Here is an 8,522-nt window from a genome sequence, read left to right as displayed (position 1 = left end):
TTAGCACAGCTGACGATTCGATTAACTGTCAATGTGCGTAAGTCAACTTGAATTGCCAACCATGAGAAATATTACTAGATAAAATTTGACAGATGGTCGGGTAAACAACAAAAGTTTTTGTTTTGATACATCTCCTTAAATTTGCATATAGCGGAACTGACTATCCGATTAACTGTCAATGTGCATACTTTCTGCATGAATTCGACGTGCAGTGTTGGCAACCATGATAAATATTACTACATAAATTTTGACAGATGGTCGAATAAAAAACAGATGATTTTGTTTTGATGCATCCACCTTATTATTACATAATAGTTGGCACAATAAATACTAATACTCCATAAAGCGCAGCTGATTATCAGATTAGCTGTCACTTAAATTCGAAGTGCAATGTTGTCAATCTCGAAATCGGTCTTCAGTTAAGTTTAGATTAGTCGGTACAGGCGGAAATTAATTTTTAACAGTTTTGACAAATCAATAGAATAAACGAATCGTTATAAACAATAATCCACAAGTCAAATTTTGCCCAAGCATTATTTTTATTCGAAAAATAATCCAGGAATGTTGAAAAAAGGAGTCTAGAACCTGTAAGAATCACATATTTATTAAAATAATTTTCGATTTTTTTATGAAAACTTGAATAGTTTTATCAGGTTTTGTGTGGACGAATAGTAGAGTGTTTTTTCTCTATTTTTTCAGAATTGGGTAATCTCGTTCATAAAGCGATTCGCTTCGCAAAAGGAATTAGGCCATTCAGTTTTGTTTCATAGTTCATTATAGTTCAAAAGCTCTAAAGCAAAAAGGAATGATTTTAGTAAAAGAAACTTGACGAAAGAATTGTTCCTAGTACAGTTCATTCGAAATAGTCCCTTGAAACTAGTTCGTTCCACTCTAACGACATTAGCAAAAGAAACTAGATGAATGAAAAACCCGTTTCTAGTACAGTTCATTCCGAAGTTCATTCCACTCTAATTTCACTAGTTTGTTCGAGAACTAAGGGTTTCAGTTCAATTGTTTTAATGAATACATCGAATGGATTATTTTGCTAATAATGCCGATGAATGATTGTCTCTTTACAAAAGAAAAATATTTATGTTATCATCAAAGAGTAGCTTCGCAGTTTTGACACCAAAAAGTCACAAGAACCAAGCTCAGAGTAATGCAATAGTTAACCGAACCACGAGCAAACATTTAAATTCGACCAGTGCTGATTTTGAAATCGAAAACAATTTTAACAATTAATACAAGCTTTTTGTAGGTTCTGGAACAGAGTCTCATTTCATTTAATATTTCGCCATTATTAATCGTTGAGTTTTACTTCTAAAATTATTAATTAAAATTTCGATGTCAATAAGTCTTGACAACAGAGTTGTATTTTTCCTATTCTCAAGTTACCCCACAGTTAAAGCATGATTTAGTTCGACTATTAAACCACTCTCACACATACAAACTACAGAATTGAGACAATTTAAATTGTCCAACATAAATTCGGACTTGTTTATAAATTGGAATATCTTTAATAACATTTTTTTGAACTTGCGCAGCAAAAGTATAAATCGATCATGAAGATCAGCTGTTTTCTTATAGTGTTCATATTTGAGTTCTATCTGGATTAAGGACTCTACAATGTATAGATCATTTTTATTTTTGTAATGCAATCAGTATTGAAATGTTTTGAACGGATTTAGAACTTTATCAGTATCGATTGTCTTAATCTAGTCATATACCTTGGAATTGAAGCAGGTTGTGGCAAACTGTATTTTTATAATAGCTGACAACTTATTCATAATTGCACGTACAGTTAACACTCGAAATCCAATTTTGAAAATAAACAAAATGAACTAAAAAGAGTAAAAAGAACTCATTAACTCTCCGATATGTCGTTAATTGATTATGCACGACATCGATCTATAAATCCCTACAATTGTTATGATGAAAAATTACAGTTAACATCAAAAGAAAGTAACTGAATTGTTAAGATGAAAAATTACAGTCAACGTCAAAATAAAGTAACTGAACTTAATATTAGCATTTTAAAATGAATTTAATATGTTAAATATTGTCATATTAACATAACATCCTGCACAGATTTAACAAATTGCCATACGCAGATCTACCCAATAAAAAAGGACCACAAATTACAAGGATTTTTTTTAAAAACGTACCTAATACCCATAAATAAAAATAACAGTTTTTAAACAAGAAATAGAACACGAAATGAAAAACACTGGAATATTAAATTAAAATATTCGTTATAAATGAACAAACAGTTTATAAAATGCAAATATTCATAACTTATTACACATTTTTATTTTTGTACTCATCTTGCCGTTAAAATATTAAAATTTAAAAACCTGAGAAAAATATAAAAAATATTATGAAAACCTGACAAAATTTATAGCAAATAATAACATTTTTTATTAAAAGTAAAACAGCATTATTTTTATATAAGTGTCATATAGCAGAAAATATAAAAGAAATATAAGAAATATTTAATAATATTTTATTATATTATAATATTATTAATAATATTTATTATGAATAGAACACAAAATATACAAAAAATATTTGAAAAACATTTACATGAAAGCAAAATCTATTGCACAAGATCCATTAGTTATTATTCTGTTTGACTTAATGGAAAATAAAAAAACATAACAATTTAAGGTCCAAAAATGCGAATGATTAAAATTTTATAAATTGTTGTAAGATGTTGAAAATGTTTATTTCGGATTATAAAAAAAAAAAACAATAATTGTGAAAATTAAATATGCAACAGATCTAAAAACTAGATCAAGCAGAACAGCTGATGCTGTAATCAGCTGTTAAGTGGATTCAATAATATAGGTTAAGCTGATGGTTCAATCAGCTGTCAGATAGATGAAGTAGAACAATTGATGGAACAATCAGCTGTCTACAAACTTTTTGTGATTCGAAATCACAGACGTAATTATGAATGAAAATGTTTCATTTTTTCGAATTCTTACAACAATTTTTAAAATTTGTAATCTACAAACTGTTAACATTCATATACACAAAAATATATATTTATATTTATTAAAAATATATAATAAATAATAAAAAAATAAAGCAACAAAGCAAAAATAAGCTCAAACAATTATATACAACAACATAATTTCACACACACACACATGAAAAAGAAACGAACTCAAGTTGAAAACTGTTTTAAAAAACCAAACAAACAAAAATAATAATTATTTATACATAAAACAAATTAAAAATAACTATATATATCTATACAAGAATATATTTTTAAAATATATATATAAAAGAAATATTATTATAAGAAATAAAAATACTATTTTATTTATTCTATGTCTACACAAATGAAAAAAAACCCAAACTGTTACACTCTTTGAAAAAATTTTATATAAATATATATATTTACTAATTATGATATATTGTAAAAAAAATCTATTATTTAATTTTTTAAATGTAAATTGTTAGAAACAAGTGTTGAACTATATATATATAAAGAAAGTGATTTAATTTTTTTGTAATATTTTCTGTGACCTATCTATATAAACTAAAAAAAAATACTTTTAAGGAAATTTTTATATAATTTTTTAAGTATGTGTATTAAAAATGAGTTTTTTTTTTATTGTAATTTTTAAAATAATATATATATATATATATATTTAAATAAAATAAAAGCTATGTTACAAATAAAATTAAAAATGTAAAAAATATATTTAATAATAATATAGTGTGTATGTTTTGTTTTATTAAAAATATAAAAATATACTTGTGTATATATACATATTTTTTTTTTAAATTAAAAAAAAATATATATTTGTAAATTTTTTTAATACAATTATTTTTTTATGATGAATAAATCAAAAATGTTATATTTTTGTACGTATATATAAAAAAATGTAATTAAAAAAATAATCACCCCTATTCCGTATGTCGTCGTCGACACAAAACGACGACGTAGAGAGTCGTCTTTTGCAAATTGGTATTCCCCATGGTACAATGAATGGGTAGTCCATTTAGCGCAGCTGATGTCTTGATTAACTGTCAAAGTGGGCAATTTCTACTTGAATTCGATGTGCAGTGTTGCCAACCATTTGAAATATTATATGGAAAAATTTGACAGATAATCGAGATAAAAACAAAGGTTTTTGTTGTGATACATCACCTTATTATTGCATCATGGTATTCCCTATGTCGTTGTCGACTTTTATCGATAACTATTGAACATTTTTTGGTATTCCGTAACAAAATGTGACGACGACGATGTCGAAGATTTCTTCGTTATTGTTTTAGTTGACGACTCAAGTGTTGGAACAATTTTTTTTAAAGAAATTAAAAAGAAACCATGGCCGTACAAGAACAGGATACATCATTATAGAATCTATTCAATGCGTATTGCAAAATTAGGTGTAAATAAACAAAGAAAAATATATGGGATCTATATATAAATCTGAACCTATTTTGACCAATATCAATTGGGCTCGTCTTTGTGCCAAATAAAGTTTCGTCTCTTTCGGATGGAGTATACCAAATTTTATTCCATTCGGATCATAAAGGTGACCTGTAACTTGCTGAACGGAGCAAGGTGCATAAATCGACTCAAAAAGCAATTCTATGAACATATATACTAAAAAGGGAACAATATGAGTTTAGAAGCTCAACTCGGATGACATTTTTACCACACGTAGGTCTCGTCTCCCTGATAACGAAAAGTTATGATTTTCATGGGAGAAGCCAAACATCCCGAAATAAAGGCACTTGAAGTTCCGAAATTCCTTCGTTCATAATTTCGTCATTTATAGACCTATGAAGGTAATATTGGTATGGTTGCAAAGCGTACACATTATATTTTCGCATACATAAATTCGTTTTAATTATAAATTATTCAAAATAGCAGGCCTTCGGCCAGTGATTTAGGACATTCTCCTATGGACAGGCGGAAATCAATTATTTTCAACTATTTCTTTTTTTCAATAACCATTCTTGGACGACTGTCTATGACAAATGGAAAATTCGGCTACACGATTGAACATTTTAAACATGCTATTCTTAATAACCGTCAATATTAACATCATCGGTCCATAAATGACGCTGTTATGAGCGAGCATATGAATTCCGCAACGTCAGAGGCCCATATCTCGAGAAGTACGAACTTCTCCCATGAATGTCGTATATTTTCGTCATCAGGGTGACGAGATCTACCTGTGGTAAAATTTCAGAAAAATTTGAGGTATACCCCTAAAACCAACTTAAGCCAAAATATCAAACAAAATAAACAGCTGAATATAATTTTTAGAGATGTGGTTTTTGTTTTGTTGATATTATCGATAAATAGTCGACATCGTCGCATGAGTGTTACGGAATACCCAAGATCTATGAATAAGGTCACCAAAGTAGCAATCGTAACAGCTGTTTTTTCTCAAGTCTAATGTCACAAAAAATCGACTTTCTTTACGTTTTCATAATGGAAGTCAATTCACAATAATGCTTTTTGACAGCAAACTTGAGAGGTTTCGATTTTCAGCTGGTCTCCCTGGGTGACCTATTTATAGGCCATGGGAATACCCAAGATCTATGAATAAGGTCACCAAGTAACAATCATAATCGGAAAACAGCCGTTTTTTCTCAAGTCTAATGTCAAAAAAATTCGACTTTGTTTACGTTTTCATAATGGAATTCACAATAATGATTTTTGACAGCATACTTGAGAGGTATCGATTTCCAGCTTGTCTCCCTGGGTGACCTTATTTAGAGGCCATGGGAATACCCAAGATCTATTAATAACGTCACCAAGGTAGCAATCTTAATCGGAAAACAGGTGTTTTTTCTCAATTCAAATGTCAGGAAGACCAGCTGGTCACCCAGGGAGACTTTATTTATAGACCATGGGAATTCCAAATCAATTTCGAAGTGATGTGGACAAAGAAACGACGACGACATACGGAATAGGGGGATACGATTTTGCATATATTAAAAAAAATATGGACAAAACATATATTTTTTTTAAATTTAAAAAATGTTTGCAGAAAAATAAATATTTTTTTTAATTAAAATCATACAAAATATTTTTTCAATTAAAAAAAAAAAAACAAGTTATATAAATTAGACATTTTTTTATAAGAAATATGTACAAAAATATACTTTTTATATTTTAATTCAGAAAATATATATACACAAAATATATTTTTATATATAATTTTTTTTATTTTAAAAATTATTTTTTATATATTTTTTTTAAATTTGAAAAAAATGTTAAATCCAATTTTGTATATATTTAATTATGTTAAAAAAATACTTGTAAATATTTTATTTAATTTTCTATTTTTTTTTTAATTTTTATGATTTTTATTATTATAATCAATTATTTGAATAATTTTTATAACTATGCAATTTCTTGTCATTTATGTAAATAAATATAAATATGAAAAAATAATAATTATTGTAAAAAATATTAAAATTTTCCTTTCCAAAAAAACCCATGCTAGTTTCTTACCAATTTTTTAATAGAAAAAAAAAAAAACTTCCCTTCTAATTTTTATTTGTAATTTAAAAAACTTTGTTAAGTTTTAATAAAAATAAATAAAACAAATTGTTAATAAATTACATTTTTATATTTATATATATAAATTTCTATATATTATATACAGATTTCTATAAATGTTAGTAATTAGCCAAATATAACAAAACACACACACCCAAATAACTATTATTTGATCCATTAAAATGTTACATATAGTAAAAATCACAACCCAGAAAATTGATATATGAACAAAAAAATACTGTTTCAAAATATATACAAAATTTATTTATAAATAAAAAACAAACATTGTTAATCATCAAGAAAATGAAAACAAATCATTTTCAAAAGAACAGGAAATAACACGAAAAAAAATTATACAATAAAAAAATAAAATAAAATATTAGAGACACGAAATGAAAAAATATAAACATTTGAAAACATCCATCAAATATATTTTGAATGTCATTACAAAAAAACAAAATGTGTTTGACTTTTTAATTGAGTGGATTTGAATTAAAAGGTAAGTAAAAATTAAAAAAAGTAATTTAGCAATATCACAAAAAAAAATATCTGCAAGAGAAACTTATCCCTATGGCGCGGCTACGTCATATCGCTTATTAAAGCAATATGGCTTATTTTGTTTATTCCAAACACAATATTTTAAACCATTCATATAGTATTTGTTAACAATTTATTTTTTTTCGAATTCACGTTTTATCATATTTAAAATATTTTTCTTTGTTCCCAGTTTGCATTGAGCATTTCGTTGCGCCTGAAAATATGCTTTAGATATGCATGAGATTTCCCAAATGATTGGCAACACTGACAAATTCAACCGCATATTCCCAAATAATTGAGCGTTTTGTTGCGCCTAAAAATATGCTTTAGATGTGCATAAGATTTCGAGCAATGATTGGCAACACTGACAAAATCACCCGCATGAAGTACGATTTTTGTGTGTTGTTTTTCATTTTGAGGTAATAGGCGCCCAACACCGAACAGTTGGTATATTTCGGAAGATGATTGACTTCAAATGCAAATAACTCAGCGACTACTTAACCGATTTTCAAAATTTTTACACAAATCGTTAGAGGGAAATGTTAAGTTTTATTCCATATTGGCAATACATATATACGCTTATGTTATATAAGAGCAAATTAGCATTTTGTGAAAGTTCGAAGATATTTAAAATATCGATTATTTTTTTCTTAAATATTAACAAAGTAGACACTGTGTTTGTTCGGCTTACAAGAAATTTTGCCTAGCGTATTGGATTGAGCCTAGAATGAGGTATTTTGTTCCTGATATCGGTCTTATGGCTTTGCTACGGCGAAAAATGTGCCTTATTGAAATATTGTTTTTACACCCTAGGTTTCTTTGGACCCTATTCACTTTATGCAATTTTAGGTAAATTTACAAATTTACATCTATTTTATGTGTTTGTATTTAAATAAAATTAAAATATCGATTATTTTTTCTTAAATATTACCAAAGTTGACACTGTGTTTGGCTTACAAGAAATTTTGCCTAGCCCATTGGATTGAGCCTAGAATGAGATATTTTGTTCCTGATCGGTCGAGTTTTTCTACCATCAGCCTTATGGCTTTGCTACGGCGAAAAATGTGCATTTTTGAAATATTGTTTTTAGACCCTAGGTTTCTTTGGACCATATTCGCGTCAGACAATTTCGATTTACAAATGTATTCCGTCTATCTGTGTCTCTGTATTTAAATAAAATTAAAGTTTTGATTATTTTTTCTGAAATGTTAACAAAGTTGACACTATCTTTGTTCGGCTTACAAAAAATTTTGCCTAGCGTATTGGATTGAGCCTAGAATGAGGTATTTTGTTCCTGAGATCGGTCGAGTTTTTCTACTATGAGCCTTGTGGTTTTTCCACGGCGAAAATGTGCCTTATTGAAATATTGTTTTTAGAACCTAGGTTTCTTGGGACCATATCCGTTTCAGACAATTTGGAATCGATTTACAAATGTATTCCGTCTATC

Source organism: Musca vetustissima, unplaced genomic scaffold (genome assembly GCF_032173495.1).
Source record: "Musca vetustissima isolate MV318-11 ecotype Yass unplaced genomic scaffold, APGP_CSIRO_Mvet_v1 utg9719, whole genome shotgun sequence".
In the NCBI taxonomy this organism is placed as follows: domain Eukaryota; kingdom Metazoa; phylum Arthropoda; class Insecta; order Diptera; family Muscidae; genus Musca; species Musca vetustissima.
This window is presented reverse-complemented; position numbering follows the sequence as displayed.